The 25876-nt window shown below is 43.0% G+C and overlaps 1 protein-coding gene and 1 long non-coding RNA gene across 4 annotated transcripts in view; one reads left to right on the forward strand and one right to left on the reverse strand.

Moving 5' to 3' along the window:
* KCNJ6 (potassium inwardly rectifying channel subfamily J member 6) overlaps nucleotides 1-25876 on the forward strand; it is a 251507-nt gene that overhangs the window by 39074 nt on the left and 186557 nt on the right. The gene's annotated exons all lie outside the window — the stretch shown is intronic.
* LOC143789000 (uncharacterized) lies at nucleotides 13779-25449 on the reverse strand. 2 transcript variants are annotated; one of them, XR_013218811.1, is made up of 4 exons: nucleotides 25359-25449; nucleotides 18284-18495; nucleotides 17844-17929; nucleotides 13779-15666 (listed from the first exon to the last, which is right to left on the reverse strand). It is a non-coding gene; the product is annotated as an uncharacterized LOC143789000 (long non-coding RNA). The 2 variants fall into 2 exon arrangements; XR_013218810.1 differs by having other exon boundaries at nucleotides 17844-17953.

Consider the following 25876-nt stretch of genomic DNA (forward strand, 5'->3'; position numbering starts at 1 on the left):
GTTAATAGTACACCAATACTCACAGCTTTAAATCAGATAGGATCCATGATAGCCACAATCAGCTTACCCCACTCTATATTGATAGTAGATCAAATGTGGAGAAACCCCACTATACCAAATGCATCAAAGTTATTTCACCAATATACAGATGCATCCGTTTAGCCGGCATTCTCATTAAACAGATGTAGCTGGAGCCATGATATCTGCTTCAAATAAGACAGAATATATTCATGGTACCCACCACCAGCCTAGTGGCTGAAGAAGTAATTATATCATTTTAGTTTGCTTCCAAATATTGGGAAACCCTGCCCATGAGGTTCCTTGAACTTATTGAGAACTGCATTAATCTGTAAGCAGTGTGCTCCTCCTAGTGGTGGCAGCAGGTAAACACATTTTTTGTATATGGAAAAATCGGTATCTTAGCTGCTATGTCAAATGAAGCTATGAAAATATTCTGTTTGGTGGAGACGAAAAGGGCTTCGGTCTTAAGTTTAGAGCGGGGGAGGTGAAATTAATTTTATTTTCAACGTTTTTTTGCAGTAAATCGATCAGGCAGACTTTGCTTCATTATTTTTCCACTAGTTAGAAAAAGTTTTGATTGTTTTATAAAACTGCCAGGAAGCCAACGTTATGGCTTGTGTCATGAAATTATTCGTTTGCCATAAATAAAGTTGTACGCGTCGGGTACAGTCTGCTCCTGCGGTGGTTTACAGCACGCTGTCAGAATAACATAGAGGTTCTCCACTTCTTAACAGCCATAAATAAATGATGATTATGCAGCTGTTGTGGAGGTTATTCATCTGATTTGTAGCCGCACAATGGAGGATGAAATACAATGCGCAGCGCATAGAATCCGTTCGCCAGCAGCCGCGCGGTGCGGGGACCGATAATGACTTTTTGTAGTATATGCTGAACACCCACATTAACGTATCAGGATGGATTATAAGTCATAATTCGATAAATCGAGCCGTAACAAACCCAAGCATAAGAAATAATTCACTATATGCAATACTATAAGGCTGTGTTCACATGTTGCAGCAGAAAATGCCACCACTGCTACATACAACAACTGGAAAACCACTTTTAAAGCTGCTTTTGTATAAGGCAACTTTTTTTTAAATTAAGGACCCAACTTATTATATAATTTGCACCTTTTTTCATCAATTTTTATAAAACACACTCACATCTGATTATCATCCCAGTGATGGAAAACACCAAACTTTATAAATCGCCTTCAGATTATTTGATATCTATCCTAAAGGTTCATGTATTTTGCCACTCACAGACCTTTGACATCAGATCATTTGCTTCAATAAAAGTCTAATATTTTTTACTAATTTTTTTAGATTTGATTATCTATATCTGCTTATAGAATTTGAGTGAAAATCTGAAATATTGTTAGCTCAAATTTATGCAGAAATATGGAATATTCAAACTTTTTAAGCACCAAAAGCTTGAAAAAGGTGCAGTTGAATCGAAACGTCGATACGCCACATGGGCTGAATAAAATCCACGTGTTTTGGTAAATATTGAAGTGCTGCCTGCTTTTTCCTTTTTTTATATATACCGGTCCAATAATCAGATGTTTTGCTGGGTAGGCCTGGCACCCGTCATACAATTTATCTTGTGATGTTCCATTTTTTTTTCTAGATAGATATTTTAATACTTAAATTCTTCACCTTGAATTAGTGTTTTGCATAATTTTCAATTGAATGGGGTAGAAGTCAGACTTGGTGCCTATCAGCTTTCGGGTTCCTAACATCCACATAATAACCCTTGAAAAATTCTAGAACAAAAACTGTATAAGATTAAATTTCCCAGCCGTTAGGTATCGGTGACATTGTATGTAGCAGTGAGCACAACAGAGCGAAGGAACCTTTGCACCCACTTTCTTTGATGCTCCGCCTGGAGCAAACGCTGTCCGGGAAGATGGGTTTGACGCTTGTTTTTACTTTGAGTAGTCGCTGAGATGATGAGATGCCAGCTCTCACAAAGGAAGGGAGCAACTATAAGGGTAGCAGAGATCATGAGCTAATGCCTGAGGGGACCGATAGACACCAGTAGACAAATACTAAGTATAGGGCATTGCTACCAATTGGAGGCTAGGAGCTTCAAGTTCTATCTCTGTCGGAAAGGGTCAAATAAATTCCCCCACACAAAGAGCCAAGCCGATGACTATATTTCCCTCTCCGGGTCCTTTCCATCAGTGAATAATGTTTTATAAACTTTTTTAATTTGCTCGTCTTTGAAAAACTCTGACATACGGACGTCACATAGTGTGGATCCGAAGAGAGAAGACCAACCATCGTGGTAATTATTTATGAATTCTCCCATCAATATGCCGCTGCTTTGTCTTTTTTGCCTCCGAGAAGCTCCACCAGGTTTTGTTTGTGTCTACAAATTTCTGAGTCACTTGTGTCTGCAAACCAACAAATCCATAATTGAATCCAAGGTTACCAGCTGTCAGGTTCTGGGCCAAACTCTGCGTTTCTATCGGGAGTTGTTCAGAAGAACCCATCGGGAGAGAAAAATCTGATGAGACATGAAAATCAGGAGATGGGTATGGGTGATTCACCGTATCCCCTGCAATGAAAACAAAGCAACAGGGTGAGTGGGAAACAAGAGGAAGCAGATCACCGGCTCCATGGCTGAGCTCCATAGAAATGATGAACAGCTTCAACCTGGCCAGGAGAACACAATCATTTACTGTCCGCTTCCCTAATGTGCAGAAATCTATGCGGCAACGGAGCAAAGCAAACTCATTCCTGACCGCTGCGCTCCTCATTTATATTTCATAGAGGAGCTCGATGAAACAGAAGAGGAACGAAAGCTAAAAAATAACACCTTAAAAAACACTGGTTGAACATAGTCCTTGAAGAGGTAATCCGGTCCGATTGGCCTCCACGTTGGATGGTGGTGACGTCACATCTTCAGACATCTGCCGGCTCGCATCAGTGTGTGGTATTTGGGCTGGAGTTCCCATTTAAAGGGGATCTGTCACCTGCCATAAAAATGTTACGTTTTCAACTGGTGGAAATGCCCCCGTTCTCCCGATTCTGAATTTATTTTTCATTTGTTCCTGCGCCTCTCCTTTTATGACCTATGGCCTCCTCTTTCCTGTACATAAATCTGGTCTTGTTAGTAAAGTTGGCGTAGTCCTCTTCTCTTCTCTGTGGGTGTCTTAGAAGGAAAAACACCCACTTGGCTAAAAAAGATTTATGTATAGTGAAGAGTGGGGCATGTCTCAGGAACGGAGAGGCGCAGGGAAAAAAAAACAACTTTGGATTCAGGAGAACAGAGACATTTACATCATGTCGAAAACTGCAAAGTTGGGAAAATCCCCATGTTTTGTTAGGTCTGATAGACCATCCAGTGTCTGGGGGGGACCTCTTGAGTGATATCGGGGGAAAGAAGGATGGGGATATTAATTCTCAGCTGGAAAAGGTGTCTTACTCTTTCCATTGTTTAAAAAACACGTACATTCGCTGGAATCGTGCATGCATGTGTATGAAGAGAGAAATAGGTGACAGTGATTGAAGGTGTGTTACCATCTTAAAGGGGATTGTTCAAAGAGTTTAAGTTATCACCTAGCCGCAGGACAGTTATCAACTTTGCAGATTGTTGGGGGTCCAAATACGAACCATAATATGGTGCCAAACTTAGCCCTTACTGGCAAAAAAATAAAGTTATGGGTTCCCAAAAATTGCTTAAAAAAATATATTTTTATTTTGTTTTTGTTTTTAAGTACCTTAATTGTACTTACCTGCAGACTAAGTGACCAGGTAATTCTTTAATTCTTACAACAGAGCGCAATTTGTAAAAAGGAAAGCAAGAATGACAATACTGGAATTGCTGGAAGAGTTTGTTTTGTTTCTTTTTTTTATATCATCCCACGTAGAATATTTTCTCCTTTTTTAGGTAAATTATATGGTTTCATGCAAAATTACAATTCAGCACCAGAAACGAAAATGAAAATCATAACGTTATGTGAATGCGGGGGAAAAGATGTTACAGCACTTGGAAACCAAAAAAACAAGAGTGAAAATGAAACACTTGAAATTGACTGATGTTTTATTATTTTTTTTTACATCATTATAAGGCAAGCTTTTTTATAGCGACACTTGCTGCAAAAATATAATTTTAGAACCGTAAGAACCATATCTATAATAGCGTCCGGATATATATGTACCGTAAGTCCTTATGGCTTTACGGTACATGTGAGTATAGCCAAAAACAACCTGTAACCGACAGCAGGAGCACTAGGGGCACAATAATAACAGGTGCAGAGGACATCGGAGGACACGGAACATCTCTTCACAGGCAGCAATTTATTCTCAGGACATGAATAGAGCAGTAAATCGGATCATATGTCGGTATTCCAGAGTGTGTGTGATACACTACAAAAAGAAAGTAGCGAGAGATAAATCTCCGCAGCCGCCTCTCCTCCTCCGAGATTTCCCTTGCCTTCACACCATCATCCTTCATGCTTAAAGACGACCGCCATGTTTCCATGAATACATTTGGAATATACTTATGGGGATTGTCTCATCTTATTAAATGGGTAAAATTAAGAAAGTTTGTTGTTATTTACCTCTTATTAAAAATTCTCTCTATTCTCAAGGACATGAGGAATTTTAGTTGTATAGTTTACTGCTCATTGCCAAGGTTATCGCACCCTCAGAGGCGGCCGTTTTTCTAGGAAAAAAGTGTGCGCATCCAAGCTGTTCGATGTAGAGCTAGTAAGCGCTGCTCTGAAGGTTGCCAGATCACTGAGCTTGCCTTCCTCCGATGCTACCTCTGCAAGCAACATCGGGGAGCGGGTCTGTGATGCTAGTCACTACTCACGCCGTGAGCAGAGTCGTGGTGTCACATTCTCAGTGTCTTCTATGTGATGTATACAGCAAGCTCAGTGTATCCCATGTGATGTATATACAATAATATTGAATCCGATGTGATGTATATAGCAGACTCTTTGTGTCTCCTATGTGATGCACACAGCAGTTTCAGTATATCCCATGTGATCAGGGCCGGCGCTAGGGGCAGGCAGACCAGGCAGCTGCCTGGGGCCCCGGCTCCCCCAGGGGCCCCCAGCAAGCGGCAAGTCACGCAGCCGCTATGGGGCCCCTGTGAGGCAGGGGGGCCCGCCTGCCACCAGCGCCGACTCCCCCGCCGCATTGAACTATACCGGCGTCTGCCGGTACAGTTCAAAGCAATGATGGAGGAGAGAGCGTCAACTGACGCTCCCTCTCCCATCATTTCCCGCTCTGCCTCTGACACAGCGGGTGCGCGTCATCGCGTACTCACTGTGTGTCAGGCAGTGCGGCAGCAGCCGACGACACAGGAGCAGGGAGCAGCGCGGGCTAGGGGAGAGGTAAGGAGCTTGTGTTTTTTTTGTTTTTTTTACTGGACTGTGCGGCCATTCTCGGGAGGAGAGAGGCGGGGGGGAAGGGGGGATGTAGGCAGTGCTGTATGCTACTGTGGGCAGTGCTGTATACTACTGTGGGCAGTGCTGTATACTACTGTATGGGCAGTGCTGTATACTACTGTGGGCAGTGCTGTATACTACTGTGGGCAGTGCTGTATACTACTGTGTGGGCAGTGCTGTATACTACTGTAGGCAGTACTGTATACTACTGTGGGCAGTGCTGTATACTACTGTGTGGGCAGTGCTGTATACTACTGTGTGGGCAGTGCTGTATACTACTGTAGGCAGTGCTGTATACTACTGTGGGCTGTGCTATATACTACTGTGGGCAGTGCTGTATACTACTGTGGGCAGTGCTGTATACTACTGTGGGCAGTGCTGTATACTATTGTGTGGGCAGTGCTGTATACTACTGTGGGCAGTGTTGTATACTACTGTGGGCGGCGCTGTATACTACTGTGGGCGGTGCTGTATACTACTGTGGGCAGTGCTGTATACTACTGTGGGCAGTGCTGTATACTACTGTGGGCTGTGCTGTATACTACTGTGTGGGCTGTGCTATACACTACTGTGTGGGCTGTGCTGTACACTACTGTGTGGGCTGTGCTGTACACTACTGTGTGGGCTGTGCTGTACACTACTGTGTGGGCTGTGCTGTACACTACTGTGGGCAGTGCTGTATACTACTGTGTGGGCAGTGCTATATACTACTGTGTGGGCTGTGCTGTATACTGCTGTGTGGGCTGTGCTGTATACTACTGTGTGGGCTGTGGTGTATACTACTGTGTGGGCTGTGCTGTATACTACTGTGTGGGCTGTGCTGTATACTACTATGTGGGCTGTGCTGTATACTACTGTGTGGGCAGTGCTGTATACTACTGTGTGGGCTGTGCTGTTTACTACTGTGTGGGCAGTGCTTTATACTACTGTGTGGGCTGTTCTATATACTACTGTGTGGGCTGTGCTATATACTACTGTGTGGGCTGTGCTATATACTACATGGCTGTGCTATATACTACTATGTGGGCTGTGCTATATACTATGGGGGTATTGTTATGAACTATACTTTTTGGCTCCCTCTTGTGGTCACTCGCGGTATGGCTCTTGGATTCTCTTTCCTCAGCTTGGTAGTCACCTGTTCGTTAAGACTCTGGGTGTTTCTATTTAAACTTCCTGGAGTCTTAGTCCATTGCCTGGCATCCATGTAATCAGTCCTTGTCTGGTTGCTCTTGTCTACTGGTCCTGATTTTTGCAACATAAGCTAAGTCCTGCTTTCTTGTTTTTTGTTTATTTGTATTATTCTGTTTTTTGTCCAGCTTGTTCATAATGTGATTCCTGATTTTGCTGGAAGCTCTTAGGGGGCTGATATTCTCCCCCCATACCGTTAGTCGGTACGGGGGTTCTTGGATATTCAGCGTGGATATTTTAGTAGGGTTTTTCGCTGACCACATAAGTCCGCTTTCTATATTTCTGCTATTATTTAGTGGGCCTCTCTTTGCTGAATCTAGTTCATACTTACATTTGTCCTTTCCTCTTACCTCACCGTTATTATTTGTTGGGGGCCTGTATCTACTTTGGGGTATTTCTCTGGAGGCAAGTGAGGTCTGTATTTTCTCTGAAAGGGTTAGTTAGATCTCCGGCTGGCGCGAGACGTCTAGAACCAACGTAGGCACGTTCCCCGGCTGCTATTATTTGTGGGCTAGGATCAGGTATGTGGTCAGCTCAGTTACCACCTCCCTAAGAGCTAGTTTTTATGTTTGCAGACTTTGCTGAAGACCCTGAGATCCTCTGCCATTAGGATCACAACAGTATGCCAGGCCACTGAATAGTTAATGCATTGCAGAAGTGGGATTAAAAGAAAAAAAGAAGTTCTGAGTTGTTTTGTTTTGTTTTTGTTTTTTTTCTTCCTTCCCCTTTACCTCTGAATGGCTTGAAACTCTGCTGCAGACATGAATGTGCAAACTCTGATTACTGGTGTGGATCAGCTTGCTGCTCGTGTGCAGAGCATTCAGGATTTTGTTATTGGCAGTCCTATGTCAGAGCGTAAGATTCCTATTCCTGAGCTGTTCTCTGGAGATCGATTTAAATTTAGGAATTTTAGGAATAATTGTAAATTGTTTCTTTCTTTGAGACCTCGTTCGTCTGGAGACTCAGCTCAGCAAGTTAAAATTGTTATCTCCTTCTTGCGGGGCGACCCTCAGGATTGGGCTTTCTCATTGGCGCCAGGAGATCCGGCATTGGCGAATATTGATGCGTTTTTTCTGGCGCTCGGATTGCTTTATGAGGAGCCGAATCTTGAAATTCAGGCAGAGAAGGCTTTGCTGGCTATTTCTCAGGGCCAGGATGAAGCTGAAGTGTATTGCCAAAAATTTCGGAAATGGTCCATGCTTACTCAGTGGAATGAGTGTGCTCTGGCCGCAAATTTCAGAAATGGCTTTTCTGAAACTATTAAGAATGTGATGGTGGGCTTTCCCATTCCTACAAGTCTGAATGATTCTATGACGCTGGCCATTCAGATTGATCGGCGTTTGCGGGAGCGCAAATCCGCTAATCCTTTGGCGGTGTTGTCTGAACAGACGCCTGATTTAATGCAATGTGATAGAATTCAGACTAGAACTGAACGGCAAAATCATAGACGTCAGAATGGGTTGTGTTTTTACTGTGGTGATTCCACACATGTTATATCAGCATGCTCTAAACGCCTAACAAAGTTTGTTAGTCCTGTCGCCGTTGGTAACCTGCAGCCTAAATTTATTTTGTCTGTGACTTTAATTTGCTCATTGTCTTCCTACCCTGTTATGGCGTTTGTGGATTCAGGCGCTGCCCTGAGTCTTATGGACTTGTCATTTGCCAGGCGCTGTGGTTTTGTCCTGGAGCCTTTGGAAAATCCTATTCCTCTTAGAGGAATTGATGCTACGCCATTGGCGGAGAATAAACCGCAGTATTGGACACAAGTGACCATGTGCATGACTCCTGAACATCGGGAGGTGATTCGTTTTCTTGTTCTGCATAAAATGCATGATTTGGTCGTTTTGGGTCTGCCATGGTTACAGGCTCATAATCCTGTTCTGGATTGGAGGGCTATGTCTGTGTCAAGTTGGGGTTGTCAGGGAATTCATTGCGATTCCCCGTCGGTGTCTATTGCTTCCTCCACTCCTTCAGAAGTTCCTGAGTTTTTGCTTGACTATCAGGATGTGTTCAGTGAGTCCAGGTCCAGTGCTCTTCCTCCTCATAGGGACTGTGACTGCGCTATAGATTTGATTCCTGGTAGTAAGTTTCCTAAGGGACGATTATTTAATCTGTCTGTACCTGAGCATGCCGCGATGCGTTCTTATATAAAGGAGTCCTTGGAGAAAGGACATATTCGTCCATCCTCTTCCCCTCTTGGTGCGGGATTCTTTTTTGTGGCCAAGAAAGACGGATCTTTGAGACCTTGTATAGACTATCGGCTTCTGAATAAAATCACGGTTAAATTTCAGTACCCTCTGCCACTATTGTCGGACTTGTTTGCTTGGATTAAGGGTGCCTGTTGGTTCACCAAGATAGATCTTCGTGGTGCGTACAACCTTGTGCGCATTAGGCAGGGAGATGAATGGAAAACTGCATTTAATACGCCCGAAGGTCATTTTGAGTACTTGGTGATGCCTTTTGGGCTCTCTAATGCTCCTTCAGTGTTTCAGTCCTTTATGCATGACATCTTCCGGAAGTATCTGGATAAATTTGTGATTGTTTATCTGGATGACATTTTAGTTTTTTCTGATGATTGGGATTCTCATGTAAAGCAGGTCAGGATGGTGTTTCAGGTTTTGCGTGATAATGCCTTGTTTGTGAAGGGCTCAAAGTGTCTCTTTGGAGTGCAGAAGGTTTCCTTTTTGGGTTTCATCTTTTCCCCTTCTGCTGTGGAGATGGACCCAGTCAAGGTCCGAGCTATTCATGATTGGACTCAACCCACGTCTGTTAAGAGTCTTCAGAAGTTTTTGGGTTTTGCTAATTTCTACCGTCGTTTTATTGCTAACTTTTCTAGCGTTGTTAAACCTCTGACGGATATGACCAAGAAAGGTTCTGATGTCGCTAATTGGGCTCCTGCGGCCATTGAGGCCTTTCGGGAGCTGAAGTGCCGGTTTACTTCGGCGCCTGTTTTGTGCCAGCCTGATGTCTCACTTCCCTTTCAGGTTGAAGTGGATGCTTCTGAGATTGGTGCAGGAGCTGTTTTGTCGCAGAGAGGCTCTGGTTGCTCTATGATGAAACCATGTGCTTTCTTTTCCAGGAAGTTTTCGCCGGCTGAGCGGAACTATGATGTTGGTAATCGGGAGTTGTTGGCCATGAAGTGGGCATTTGAGGAGTGGCGTCATTGGCTCGAGGGAGCTAAGCATCGTGTGGTGGTCTTGACTGATCACAAGAACCTGATGTATCTCGAGTCTGCTAAACGCCTGAATCCTAGACAGGCTCGTTGGTCATTGTTTTTCTCCCGTTTTGACTTTGTGGTCTCATACCTGCCTGGTTCGAAAAATGTGAAGGCTGATGCTCTCTCTAGGAGCTTTGTGCCTGATTCTCCTGGAGTCTCAGAGCCGGCTGGTATTCTTAAAGAGGGAGTGATTTTGTCGGCCATTTCTCCTGATTTGCGACGTGTGTTGCAGAGATTTCAGGCTGGTAGACCTGACTCTTGTCCACCTGATAGACTGTTTGTTCCTGATAAATGGACCAGCAGAGTTATTTCCGAGGTTCATTCCTCGGTGTTGGCGGGGCATCCTGGGATTTTTGGTACCAGAGATTTGGTGGCTAGGTCCTTTTGGTGGCCTTCCTTGTCACGGGATGTGCGTGCTTTTGTGCAGTCCTGTGGGACTTGTGCTCGGGCTAAGCCTTGCTGTTCTCGTGCCAGCGGGTTGCTTTTGCCCTTGCCCGTCCCGAAGAGGCCTTGGACACACATTTCCATGGATTTCATTTCAGATCTTCCGGTGTCTCAGGGAATGTCTGTCATCTGGGTGGTGTGTGATCGTTTTTCCAAGATGGTCCATTTAGTGCCCTTGCCTAAGTTGCCTTCCTCTTCCGATCTGGTTCCTTTGTTTTTTCAGAATGTGGTTCGTTTGCACGGCATTCCTGAGAATATCGAGTCTGACAGAGGATCCCAGTTTGTGTCCAGATTCTGGCGATCTTTTTGTGCTAAGATGGGCATTGATCTGTCGTTCTCATCTGCCTTTCATCCTCAGACTAATGGCCAAACGGAGCGAACTAATCAGACGCTGGAGGCTTATTTGAGATGTTTTGTTTCTGCGGATCAGGATGATTGGGTGACCTTCTTGCCATTGGCTGAGTTTGCCCTCAATAATCGGGCTAGTTCCGCTACTTTGGTTTCGCCATTTTTCTGCAACTCTGGTTTTCATCCTTGTTTCTCCTCGGGTCATGTTGAGCCTTCTGACTGTCCAGGGGTGGATTCTGTGGTTGATAGGTTGCAGCGGACTTGGAATCATGTGGTGGACAACTTGAAGTTGTCTCAGGAGAAGGCTCAGCGTTTTGCCAACCGCCGCCGCGGTGTGGGTCCTCGACTTCGTGTTGGGGATTTGGTTTGGTTGTCTTCTCGGTTTGTCCCTCTGAAGGTTTCCTCTCCTAAGTTTAAGCCTCGCTTTATTGGTCCTTATAGAATTTTGGAGGTCCTTAATCCGGTGTCTTTTCGTTTGGATCTTCCTGCGTCGTTTGCCATTCACAATGTGTTCCATAGGTCTTTGTTGCGGCGGTACATTGTGCCTGTGGTTCCTGCTGTTGACCCTCCTGCTCCGGTCTTGGTTGAGGGCGAGTTGGAGTATGTGGTGGAGAAGATCTTAGATTCTCGTCTCTCTAGACGGAGGCTTCAGTATCTGGTCAAATGGAAGGGCTATGGTCAGGAGGATAATTCCTGGGTGGTCGCCTCTGATGTTCATGCGGCCGATTTGGTTCGTGCTTTTCACGCTGCCCATCCTGATCGCCCTGGTGGTCGTGGTGCGGGTTCGGTGACCCCTCCTTAAAGGGGGGGTACTGTTATGAACTATACTTTTTGGCTCCCTCTTGTGATCACTCGCGGTATGGCTCTTGGATTCTCTTTCCTCAGCTTGGTAGTCACCTGTTCGTTAAGACTCTGGGTGTTTCTATTTAAACTTCCTGGAGTCTTAGTCCATTGCCTGGCATCCATGTAATCAGTCCTTGTCTGGTTGCTCTTGTCTACTGGTCCTGATTTTTGCAACATAAGCTAAGTCCTGCTTTCTTGTTTTTTGTTTATTTGTATTATTCTGTTTTTTGTCCAGCTTGTTCATAATGTGATTCCTGATTTTGCTGGAAGCTCTTAGGGGGCTGATATTCTCCCCCCATACCGTTAGTCGGTACGGGGGTTCTTGGATATTCAGCGTGGATATTTTAGCAGGGTTTTTCGCTGACCACATAAGTCCGTTTTCTATATTTCTGCTATTATTTAGTGGGCCTCTCTTTGCTGAATCTAGTTCATACTTACGTTTGTCCTTTCCTCTTACCTCACCGTTATTATTTGTTGGGGGCCTGTATCTACTTTGGGGTATTTCTCTGGAGGCAAGTGAGGTCTGTATTTTCTCTGAAAGGGTTAGTTAGATCTCCGGCTGGCGCGAGATGTCTAGAACCAACGTAGGCACGTTCCCCGGCTGCTATTATTTGTGGGCTAGGATCAGGTATGTGGTCAGCTCAGTTACCACCTCCCTAAGAGCTAGTTTTTATGTTTGCAGACTTTGCTGAAGACCCTGAGATCCTCTGCCATTAGGATCACAACAGAGTATATTATATTCTATGGAGGAGGCTGTGTTATATACTATGTGGCTGTGTTATATATTTGGGGGGTACATTATATTCTATGGAGGGGGCTGCATTATATTCTGTGGGGGGCTTTATTAGATTACATGAGGGATGATTGCATCATACCCTTTGATGGGGCTACATTATATTCTATGGGGAGGTAGGCTGTATTATATCCTGTTCAGGGCTACATTATATTCTATGGGGGGGCTGTATTATATTTATATTCTATGAGAGGTGATTGAATCACACTCTATGAGGGGGCTACATTATACTATATGGGGGGCTGCATTATATTCTATGGGGAGGTTACATTATACTCTGTGGGGGGGTTACATTATTCTCTGGGGTGGCTGCATTATACTCTGTGGGGTGGTGGCTCCATTATACTATATGTGGGCTGAATTATACTGTATTGAGGACTATGGGGAATACATTATACTATATGAAGAACTATGGGGTGCATTATACTATGGGAAGTGAATTGTACTACATGGATGACTATGGCGGTGTATTATACTATATGGAGCACTGTGAGGATTGTATTATGCTATATGGAGGACTGAGGAGTATATTTTAATATATGGAGGACTATGAGGAGTGTATTATACTATATGGAGGACTATGGGAAGTGTATAATACTATATGGAGGACTATGAGGAGTGTATTATACTATATGGAGGACTGTGGGGCACATTATATTATATGGAGGACTATGGGGTGTATTATACTAAACAAGCAAAATGCTGCATATTCATTGGGTGATTGGATTGTTTATGCCGGAATAATAATCATTGTCTCAGCAGCACATCGCCAGTGTAAACTGTAGATGTGCTGCTGATAACATGATACTGTATGGTGATCTGTTAGTGATCTATTAGTGATCGTTCTGTCCCCTTCATTCTTTCCCAGATGGTGGAAATAGGCCGGGAAAAAAGCGTCCAACGACTTCAGTATTATCGATCACACTCGTTTAGCGGCCTGAGATCAGCGCATGTAAATACTACTGAAATGCTTCTGTATGATGTGCAATATGTTAGCATTTGGGGCCCCATTTTAAACTTTGCCTAGGGCCCCACTTTGCCTAAAACCGGCCCTACATGTGATATATACAATAATATCATTGTATCCTATGTGATGTGTATAGCAGACTCTTAGTGTCTCCTATGTGATGCATACAGCAGTCTCAGTATATCCCATGTGATGTATATACACTAGTCTCACTGTATCCTATGTGATGTATATAGCAGACTCTTAGTGTCTCCTATGTGATGCATATAGCATTCTCAGTATATCCCTTGTGATGTATATATGTACACATGCTTGTGATGGTAGCCATGGGCGATCAACTCCGTTTCTGCTTTCTGACACATTACAGATAAGGGGGTTAACTCTGGTGTGTATGATGCTGTTGTTACCATGGGCACTTCGCCGCTCCTCTGGCCCTCCACGCATTGCGCAGCCATGATCCCCTGCGAACCCACGAATGGGGAGCCACAACAGTCTATTAAATCAAACTCCTCTTTACTAACAGTTGTAGAAACACACAGCAGAAAACGGGAATTGTTGACATTGTACAACATAATTGTGGCATGTCTCCAGCTTTCATTTTCAGCGGCAGAGTAGGTGAGACTTTTAACAAACCGAGGTAAGGACTTTCAATCTTCCCGGCTTAAAGTGACACTTTAGCTGCACCTTCCTGCAGTCTCTATCTTCAGCCTACTTTTCAGGAACCACGTAAATTAAGCACCTGTGGTACCTCCTTTACTGTATGTGCTCCCAGCCTCGCTGACTTCTCTCTTCTCAGACTCACAGCTCTCAAGACTTGGCTGACACCTCCTGTTCCTGGACTCTCACAAAGTTGCTGATCAAACGTTCCCTTCCCCAACTCACCTGCTAAGAGTATTCCATTGAAACCAATGGAGTTATTCCAGCTGTTCCCTTTTCTTACTTCCACTGTTGTCTCTGCTGCTTTCTTCTTTCTCCCACAGACTCTGGCAGTTTACTTGGGCCAGAGAGCATCCTCACTTCTCTCATTGTCTGATCTGGACTCTCCACTTAACTGACTTAACTTCCTACAAACTCAAAAAAATACCCGGAGATTCCCAATCCTTCTTCCCACTATGGGCCGGATTTACAGTTAACCCTGACACTGTCCCTGGGCAGATTTCACCTTTCACACACTTCTGTAAAAGAGCAAAGAGAAAAACATTGATATCTTGTTACCGTTGGTTAGTACTGCAGTTCACTGGAAGATAACTATTAACTACATTGCAGGACATATAACCACCAGGGAGCTACCAGGGGAGTGGAACACCATCTTCACCACTTTCACATATACACAATCTCAGTTTATCCTTTGTGATGTATACAGCAGTCTCATTGTCTCTTATGTGATGTGTACAGCAGAGTCTCAGTGTATTCTATGTGATGTATACTACATCTGCAGAGTCTCAGTGTATTCTATGTGATGCAGCCTCCCTTCCTCTGCCTCCTGCTTGTGATAGATTTCTCCCTGCCATCTTTTAAAAACAAGAGGCAGGGTGATCCACTTGGAGTGGAATATTCTGGAGCTTCAGCACTCGCAGAATGTATAGACAAGTATTGCGAACCAGATACCAGTGATCTGTTATATGAGGCTCAAATTATATATATATATATATATATATATATATATATATATATATATGTAACTGCATGGATGCTATTCGAAGAAAAATAGAAGGTGGAGTTAGGTAAGAAGAGGAGAGTTTTGAGAGCTGCCAGAAGGGATTTAATTGGTGGTGATGTCAGTTGTGACTTTCTGTCTACACGAGAGAATATACTGAACTGGTAGTCAAACCGGAGATTGGGTGACAGCTGCTGATAATGAAGGGGTAAAACCTACCGATTAAACAGTAGCAGCATTACTGGTGAAATAGTGTTATATGTAAAACATATTGCTGGAGTGCGACTTTAACATTAACTCATGACAAATCTACTACTTCTGATCTACAGAGAATGATGTTTTTCTTCTATGGTGGAGCAGCCGCAACAAACATTAAAATCCCATCCATCTTAGTGAGTCAATTACATCTCCAGCAGGACCCATTAGGCTCCGTTACACTGCTGATGGCCCTTTTTAATGGATTTTGGCTGTATTGACCTATTAGATTTCATATTAAAAAAAAAAGAACAGAGAAGAAGACAAGAGTTAACACAGCAGAAGTAATTGTATCCTGCCCTGCATCTCCATTTCCAGCTTGTGAGTTTTATAGGGTGGCGGAGCGATGTTGCATTCTGCTCTCCGGGTCTAGATATTTGCTGCTTGAATACAGCAGTCAATTTGCAAATCCCCGAGTGAGAGCGGCTACGGTGACACATACTGGATGATCTAAGGTCTTGGGAAGCCGTCTTGTCAGCCTTGTCAAGATGTATTAGACTTCTTTGTTCCTCTATCTCTCAAACGTCTCCTGCAAAACAATAATCCCTCTTTAAAGAGGCAGGGCAAATAAAAGAAAACCCGTGCTGCCCTCGCTCTGCGTAGACAACGTGCTTGTGTTGCTTCTATTTGCTGTTTAAATATGGATGGAATCGGCAGAACAAAGTTCTTTGTCCCAGTGCGTATCACCAGTACCTTTAGATCCTTTATCGACATTCATGAAAAGCCACGGAAGAGTCTTTTGATGTATCAGAAGTAGAAAATTTTGCATCTTTGGAAGATATAGTACCTCCTGGTCTTGTGTGCGTAAAGTGAAGGAAACTGGTTGAAACCATTTAAAGTGTACCTGTAGTTTTCAGTGACTTTTCAGAATGGATTTTTATGTGTGTAGATTAGGAATAGCACTATTTCTAGCCATTATATGACTTATGTCCTGCATTTTTCACCAGTTTTCCCCTTTAATTTTCAGTTGTCTCTGAGCTAGTGAGTGGAAACTAGCTCAGCTATGGTGTCTGTGATACATAGTGCACACAGAGACATAAGAAGAGATCCTGCTCTTCTGTCTCTATGTAGCACATGAAGGGAATTTTTGGCGTGCACTCAGTCCAATAAGGCGAGGTGCTGGTGTAATGGACCAGAGGCCCTGATATAGTAGATTATCAAATTCACCGCACTCTCTATAGATGTCAAGAATATCAGTTTATTAACCTAAGCAAAGCTGGGAGCGTAACAGAATATTACAGCATATGCGATTAAACAACGTTTCGGCTCAACCTGAGCCTTTATCACGTTTTCGCTTGTTGCCGTGAAGAATCGTATATGAGATGGGATAAGTCCCAGTGATGCAGCAAGGGTTCTGTTAATAGTACACTGGTGTATGGGTACGTTTAATAAGTCTCCCTTGCAGAGGGTATGGACCTTTAGGAATCCGGGTGATGAGCGGCGCTCCCGCGCTTTGCTCAGTGACAGCCTGTGTACTATTAACAGAACCCTTGCTGCATCACTGGGACTTATCCCATCTCATATACGATTCTTCACGGCAACAAGCGAAAACGTGATAAAGGCTCAGGTTGAGCCGAAACGTTGTTTAATCGCATATGCTGTAATATTCTGTTACTCTCCCAGCTTTGCTTAGGTTAATAAACTGATATTCTTGACATCTATAGAGAGTGCGGTGAATTTGATAATCTTCTATGTAGCACATGTTCAGAAGCACCAGCAACATGGAGGACTTTATCCCGCAATACTGAGCAGTGTAGCTATGAATCCAGCAGTCGGTGAGATAAAACAGTAGCGGCACAATCAACCGCTCCTTACACCTCCCCTCTGAAGAGACTTAATTTAGCAGCTATAATCGGATCAATCATGGAGCTGGCAGGTCATCTTTCTTTTACCAAGACGGATTTTAGTTGTATTTGAGTGAATGATGGGTCTGGGAGGCAGGGTGTGGAGAAGAAATGGCTCATAAGTGGATAAAGAAGCATATTTATCTACTAAGATTTATGCAGATCATTGAAACAACAAGGACCATTTAAGTATGATATATAATGTGTCCTTCATTCCTCTGGTTCTGTAGATTTATGCATTTTGTGTCTACGGTAATGGAGTCCATGTCATCTTTGGAAGCCATCATGGGAAAAAACACAACTCATCCAGGCAGAAATTCCAAATTGTGAAATCAATTCTTGTTGTTGTGGTGATTTTGTACATCAAATTCAGCTTTACTATGGATTGGAAAATCTAGGTGAATGGGTGCAGACTGTAAAGTTATCTGTAGGGATCTTTGTATGAGCAGCGTTTTTGACGAATCACACTTGAAGCTACTGTTGCTCCAACTAATAGTTATGATTCTTTTGGGGCAGAGGAAACTTTTATATTTTATCTTTAAATGATTATGAGGACATCCATCTCTCCTAAGCTTTGGACAGTAGCTCAACCTGAATATCAGAGGGTGTAATGAGCATGCTCTATGAAATGTGCAGAGGTCACCGTGCAGAGAGGGTGAGGAAGGACTATCTATTGTCAGTGGTCTGATCCTATGTCTTCTGAGGGTCTCTAATGTAGAGAATAACTAACTCTTCTACCAAATGTTATTGCCACAAAAAAACTCACGTTGTCTGTTTTGTTGGGCCCATTTCAACCACAGCTTCAATATCAACATAATTAAAAAACTTAATTTTTGCGATCTCAGTATCTGAAGCTGCTTACCTGTCATCAGTTCTTTGGGGGCAGGACCACCTATGGGTCCACCACACCATTTTCTGCTCTCAAAACTGCGACATCTGTGACTTTTTCTAAGAAAGTGATACAAAAAAAACCTATAAATGAAAACAAACATATTAATATAAATTATAAAAACTTATATATTAATACCACTGAGGCACAGTAAAACTAAGGACATAAGACTGGGAAGCTTCCATGAGGCAGCTGGTAAGGGTCGGTATACAGGTACGCAGCACTTTAAATACCAATGGGGGTACCAAGTCACAAAAGTGGGGGGAAAGGGTCCTGGATTGTATCACTGCATACCACACAAAAAGGGATGGATGGGATAACCTTGTGGTTTGGGGCTGCTTATACTAAATTACAAAAGACTGGCGTGCAATAATCCTCTTTGGGACACTATTTTTCCTTAACGGTCTAAATACCTGGGTCGTGTTCACACGTTGCAGCTACAATGCGCTTTTTCCTGCAATTGTGGTAATACAGCAATGTTTCCATCACAGTTTTCAAATGATAGGACGCATGTAACCCTCCTGTAGATCACGTGTGAGCGATAATCAGACATTTCTGACAAATCCCTACATGTGTCTGTGCAGTCTCAGGCTTTGCTGTTCATCAATGTCTCTTCCAGATTCCACTTAGATATAAAACAAGACAAAAACGAAAGGTATAAAGATTTACAGGTAAAATGCACCTGACTGACGGCGCAGAAAGCAAACACTGCCGGCCAGCGAAACTCGGAGAATGGGCCGTAAAAGACCTGTTTACTGACTGTAATTAGGCCGCCTGTCTGCTCCTCCTCAACAGCGGTCTCCGAGTTTCTAGACCGTACAGTGATATAGTGAGAGCGCTCGTAGTCACCACGTAGACAGATACAAAATACTGAAATGTCGCAGAGGTAAAGCAGTGATATCACTCCTGGTTAGTGATTGCTTTCATTCTGCCTTCCGACAGGTGGAATCTCAAGACCACCGAAGGGACAATGGACTTCACTAGCCGTTGGCTGCCCTTAGTCCGACTCCTTAGGATAGCCGATCAGTGTTTAATGCATGGGAATCCAGTCTGCAGTGCCCGCATGTACTCGTGGCTTTGCCTGGTACTACACTTTGACTTGTGCAATTGAATGGGACAAGCTGCGGTACCGGCACAATCGATTGTACCGATTAAACAATGTAAGCAGTGAAGAGGGCTCCTTCATTCTGCTGATCAGTAGGGGGGTCTTAGTCCTTTTTTTCCGGCAGCAAAAAAAAAAAAGTGTGTAATTCGTGTGACACGTACGGAATAGAAATGACAGATGTTTAGCTGTTAGATGTGCAAAGATAGAAATAGATGGATGGATAATAGATAGATGGATGGATGGATAATAGATACATAGATAGATAATAGATATATAATAGATAGATAGAGAGATTATAGATGATAGATAGTGGGATGATAGATAGATAGATAGATAGATAGATAGATAGATAGATAGATAGATAGATAGATAGATAATAGATGGTAGATAGTGGGATGATAGATATATAGATAATAGATAGATAATAGATAGATAGATAGATAGATAGATAGATAATAGATAGAGGGATAATAGATAGATGATTGATAGATAGATAATACATAGATAGTGTGGTAGATCTACTTGGCTGTTTAGAGGTAGTCTCAGGAACACTTTCAGTTTACGTTTTCAACTGGTTTATTAAAACTGATTAAAATAGATGAAATACACTGGCGCTAAGATTAAAAATAGTAGCCACACAAGTGCTGCCGGTATAATAGACAGGTACTGTGCCTACTCTGTCACAAAAATAAAAACAATTAAATAACGTAAAATACCGCGCAACAAGTGTCAAACCAAAACCTAAAAACAGGCCGTGTGTGATAGTGTCACCACACTAGTCCGTCTGCAGAGGTTGCAAATATAACCTCCTGTACAGAATAGATACTCTGTAGGCATGCCTTGTGCAGGCATGTACTATGGAGGACAGAGAATGAACTTCAATCCAATATTGCAGCCAGCGGGTAAGGAAAGGGTGAATCAAACACCCGAAAACCCCTCCCCTATGGCTGAAAATTGTTCCCTCCAAATTCAGGTGACAGTGTCCCTTTAACACGAGCATAGCTCTGCAGATCTCATCTCCAGACACATCGAAACCTGAATGAATCCAGAGGCTCCACACTTACTTTCTGGACCACATCCTGAGGTGGAGGTAGGGTGAACAGCCTCCAACCCACTCTTCAGATGTTCACACAAACCCTTAATATGGCCAGTTAACTCCTCTTAGCACGTAAGTATGTTGGAGCAATTTTCCAGGTTCATATCACTAACCCTAAGATCCTGAGTGACACACACAGTATCTCCCCTCCAGTATTTTACCTGTGACCTTCTCACAATGGATAGATAGATAGATAGATAGATGAGATATATATAATTAGTGCCATGAGTGTACATTTTACTGTACATGTATTTAGAAAAAAAAAAAGAATCGGGATCCCTTCTATTTTTAATAACCAGCAAAGCCTATGCAGACAGCTGCGGGCTGATGTTAAAAGGCTGGGAAGGTCCATGGATATTGGTACCTTCAGAGCATAATAAGACCAGCTCACAGCTGTCTACTTTCCCTTAACTGGTCATTAAAAATAAAAGGGATCCCAAGCCATTTTTTTCAACTTTTTTTTATTTTTTGCATAACACATGTATAGTAAAATACATACGCACGGCACTAATTATGTGTTTCAGAGATCTATCTAGCTATCTATCTACTCTATCTTTGCATATCTAACACCTAAACATCGGTCATTTCTCTTCTGCATTCTATTTCAGTACGTGTTACACTGATGGTGCACACTGACAGCACACAGATCCCTCATGGATGGTGCACACTGACAGCACACAGATTCCTCATGGATGGTGCACACTGACAGCACACAGATGGCACATGGCTTGTACACGCTGACACATGGATACGGATAGCACCGGTGCTGTTTTTTCCAGTACCTGAAATATCAGGATGTGTGAAAGAAGCCTTAGGGTATGTTTCCACGTTCAGGAAACGCTGCGTTTTTGACGCTGCGTTTTTCCGCAGCGTCAAAAACGCAGCGTCCAGATGTTACAGCATAGTGATGGGATTTCATGAAATCCAGACTCCACTATGCGTTAAAAAGCGCATGCGTTTTTGCCGCGAAAACGCATGCGTGGTGCGTTTTTTCGAAACGCAGCATGTTGCTACTATGAGCAAAACACGCAGGAACACCGCAGGTGACCTGCCAGTGACCTCAGGTGCAGTTTTGGTCAGGATTTTACCTGCATAAAATCCTGACCAAAGCCTGAAGCAAAACTGAACGTGGAAACATACCCTAACCCCGTACATGTTGCTGTGAATTTCTTTTAGTAGCATTTAAGGGGTTCATTATGGGAAGATACGTATACATGCCAACTGTTCCCCACTGCAATGCGATCATGAAATTGTTGATGAGTTTCCGTGGCTGAAAGCCCCCATTTCTGCCATCTGTGTATACCTAAAACTCTGTAGTTAAGAAAAAAATCTTAAAAGAATATCTTAAAAAATCTAAAACATAAAAAATGGCAGTCTTTTTCTAATCTAAAATGAAGGGAAACAGCTGCTTCCTTTAAAGTCAAAATATAAAATGATTTAATCCATACAGAAAATGATGCAACAGAAATAAATCAAAAGTCCAGAATTGCTATGGGGGTGTTTTTTTTTTTATGTGACCTCGCCACCCTAAAATTTTGAATAAAAAGCAATAAAACAAAGCTGCAAAATGTAACAAAACACAAATTCCGTATCAGCGGGATTGTACTAACCACCAAAAAATTGTAGAATATTTTTTTTCCTCTAAATCATGTGTTTTTCTACACATTACATGGTCGAGTAAATGGTGTTATTAAAAGCAACAATGCTGCACAAATAAAAAACAACAGCTACAGCATGACGATGGGAAAAAATTGTTACAGCTATGTAAAGAAGGGGAGAAAAAGGGCAAAAATGAATATTGGGCTGGTCAGGAAGGGGAATTGGGTCATATGGGTCCAGGTGTCGCTATGACCCGGATACCTTGTTTCCTTGCTTATAACAGTCCCAGAGGCCCCTCATAGAGTCATTGCTCCCCGCATCAGCACCCACAGTAGTGGGCTACCTTGTACCACTGGACAGTACAATTCCCAGACTTGTAAGCCTTTCTCTGGCAGTGACCCCACTTGTCTATGATGTCCTGCTATCTCTGTAACTAGTCCCTCTTCATTCTGAGCCTTGTAGTTCTACCACTTGTCTCCCTGTTCTCTCCCTCTCACCTCCTTTACAACACTGACTACTTACTTCCTATATCCCTAAACACTCTTCCACTGGTCCCCCCTAGAAATTACCTCACTCCAGGGGCCAGCCTTGCAGTTAACCCTGCAGGAACCTGACACAGACTACGGCCATAGGGATAAATACCTTTTTATAATAATCAGAAACACAACAAAGCATAACTTTATCATACACTGCAATGACATCTCTGTGAGGGGAGCATGATGCCTTGTCCACCCTTTTACAGAACGATCATTGACGTGATCATTCAGTGCTCGTACAGTATCATTGTTGTCGGCAGCACATGCGCTGCTTACATAGGACAATGTGCTGCCAGCAAATGAGTGTTTTACTCGTTAATCGGGTGATTGGCAGCCTGTTTGCACTGACAGATATGAGGAAACGAACATTTATAAGGACTCGCTTACACTAATGTATAAATCGGACAAGTGCAATCAAATAAAATAAGGGATTGCACTCCCTTATGTTATTCAATGAGGCAGTACAGATTTCCTTTTTTTATCTCGGCTGTATTTGGTGCGAGGAAAAAAATCAGATGTCCGATTTTTGAGGATACATTGCAGTTCTGTAAGATGGGAAACTGTTAATGATTCAGTAAATGATTGATAACTGCTGAGTAAAAAAAACAGATTGTATACAGATGACAAGTGAGAAAAAAAATCGTCCCACGTTTTCTGGACGAGAATGGAACCATTTTTTTATATGCTCGTGTGACCCCAGCCTAACAATGCTCATTCACGATAATTGGCCATTGTAAGTGCACCTTTACTCATGAAATCAGGAACACACAAAGAGATGAAAAACTTTCATGAATTTTATGGCACGGAATCGGCCAATCTTTAAGTAATATATTCTCTACCCATTTTAACATTTCACACTGCTGTTAATAGGTGAGGCCGGGAGATGACTTAATACAATGTAATCTCCATTTAATAGCCAGTCATATAAAGGGTAGATAAAAGCTGTAATGAGTCACATATAATAAAGTGTCTGTTAATGGATTCACACTGCTGTGAGAAAGGAAGACGATACGACATGTCTGGAGTTTGGATGGCCTACTACTTACAGGCGGTAAATATTATCACTCCAATGCTCATGTACCTCCTTGACCCTAGAACCAGTCAGGGTTTTCCATAATATTCAGCCTGTGCAATGTTTCCTTGAAGTTTTGCCTTCCCAAACATCAAGGACCTGTGATCAGATCGGTATCGGTCTGAGGTTTTCTTGGTCCCACAATAGCACTGGAAATGGATCTGTACAGGTTCACATCCACCCATCTTTGCCAACAGTCCCAATTTTCTGGGACAAGCCCACAACCCAAAACAAAAGGGCTTATTCAAAGTCAAGCGATCATTTCTGGGCATTGTTGGCCATTTTGGGGCTGTCTCAGTAGGAGGCCAAAAAAACACCGATTTTGGACTCTTCTCAAAAATTATCTAAATGCAGAATCACAAACTTGGTGAATTAATTCATAAATGCGTCCCAGTGGATCAACAAAATGCCAACACAGTATGATGCCCCAACAGTGCTGTGTACACACATGTGGCTCCCACAGTGACCCCCAACACAGTATGATGCCCCAACAGTGCCCCCTACTCACATTATGAGGATCCCACAGTGACCCCCAACACAGTATTTTCCCTCCCAATATTCTGTTCACACAGCGTCTCACATAGTATTATGTTCCCCACAGCCCCCTACAGTATGATGGCCCCAGAACGCTCACCATACAGTATGATGTCCACACAGTAGGATGGATCCCACAGACACCCACTTAGTAGGATTGCCACTACAGTCTTCCACATAGTATGATGGCCCCAGAGCCCACTCAGAAAATATGATGGCCCTCACATCCCCCACACAGTATGATGTCCCTTTGTTCACCCCATGTAGTAAGACGGATCCCAGAGCTCTACAAATTGTATGATTGCCCTCACAACTAACACATGGTATGATGGCCCCAGAGCACCAGCACAAAGTATGATGGCCCCTACAGCCCCCACTCAATATGATGGCCTCCATGTCCAGAGGATGCAGATATTGTTGAATTGTGACACAGGGGCAGTGTTGTTGAGCACTGGGCCCCCGTAGCTCACAGACTCCCCCATAGCAGCCGCCTGGTCTGCTACTAATTAGTGGTACACCACTAGTTTCAGTCACTTATTTTGACTTTTCTGAGGACTGTAAGGAATATCAATAGTTCAATCATCCTACTATAGAATAGGCAGCCAAGTTTTAGTGTAATTTTTCTGCCGAAATTATCCTAAGGGCAAAGTTTTCATTGGTGCTCTGGTACTTTAACTCCTGACTTCCAGATCAGACTATATACAGAGTTTGTTTATCATCTGTAACCATGGAAACATATGGATCTGCCTAGGAGCTGTCGACACAAAGCGTTAGCAGATTTTTAACCAAGACTAGTTGCTCCATTTTTTATTTGAGATGGATTTAATTTGGTTGCCAAAGTGTATATGTATTTGCTTTAACCTGTGTGGCATGTGACTAAGGGGCTGTGGATGTCCTCCGGGCCCCTACGACACTATAACACTAATTAAACGATGGTTTTCATTTGTGAGAAAAGGACATAAATACTGTGAATATGTGAAATAATACGATAGGAAATAATAATACTCTGTGGGCCTCATTTGTCACCATTATCTACTAGTAAGCTTGTTTTTGTTATAGAAACCAATCAGAGCTCAGATTTCATGTGATCAGAGCCGTTTGAGAAATGAAAGCTAAGTGCTGATTGGTTGCTATGGGAAACAAAGACAAATGAGGCCTTGTCTCTACGTAGTGATCTGAAGGTCGGACGCATTTCTATCGGTTCATTATTTGCTGCTAATTAGATGCTGAAAATGTTGTGCTGGCCTCTAAATTATTAGACTTCAGGATAGATGAGTCTCCAGGGGACTAATCCCGAGAGAAGTGTGCCAAACGGCAATTGCTTCTAGATCCTTCTGTATGGCGTATTTCTGAGATGTGTCTGCTCACGTCCGCTCATTGCGCGTTTATTTCGAGTGCAATTATTACAAAACTGTCAAACATTTTCACACATATTAATCATGATAATAAATAATAATAATCCCAGAACTTTCTCATCTACTTCATCTTTCGCCTCTTCAACCATTTTCAAGATCTCGGTTTGCAGTCAGTGAATGGAAATACAAACCGGTATTATCCAAGATTAGAAAAATAAGGTTGTTTGCTTCCAAAAACGGCGCCACCCCTGTCTGTTGGTTCGGTGTGGTATGGCAGTTTTGCTTCATTCACTTTAATGGAGCTGAGCTGCAATAACAGACTTGGCCTATAGACAGGGGTGGCGCTGTTGCTGAAAGAAAGCGGACATGTAGTATTAATTCTGGATTTTTTTTCACTCAATATATAAATTTCCAACCCAATAGACCCCATTGATCCCAATAACAGGGAGTCCTCAGGGTGAATCGAGCAGTGATGGGCTGATGGAACAGTCCCTTAAAAGAAAATGGAGCAGAAGTCAAGCGTGCACAACATTACTCATTGCACATATGGAACACACGTTTCTGGAAATGATGGGGGTCCCAATGGTTGTACCCCCAGATTTCTGCACCAGTATCCCTTGAACCCTGGAACCACCAAACAAAATGAGTGCTGGCTGAGATATCTCCGATTACATCAGTTTAACCTCTTATATGCTCCTGTCAATCATGA

Source organism: Ranitomeya variabilis (assembly GCF_051348905.1).
Source record: "Ranitomeya variabilis isolate aRanVar5 chromosome 1 unlocalized genomic scaffold, aRanVar5.hap1 SUPER_1_unloc_1, whole genome shotgun sequence".
NCBI classification, from domain to species: Eukaryota; Metazoa; Chordata; class Amphibia; order Anura; family Dendrobatidae; genus Ranitomeya; species Ranitomeya variabilis.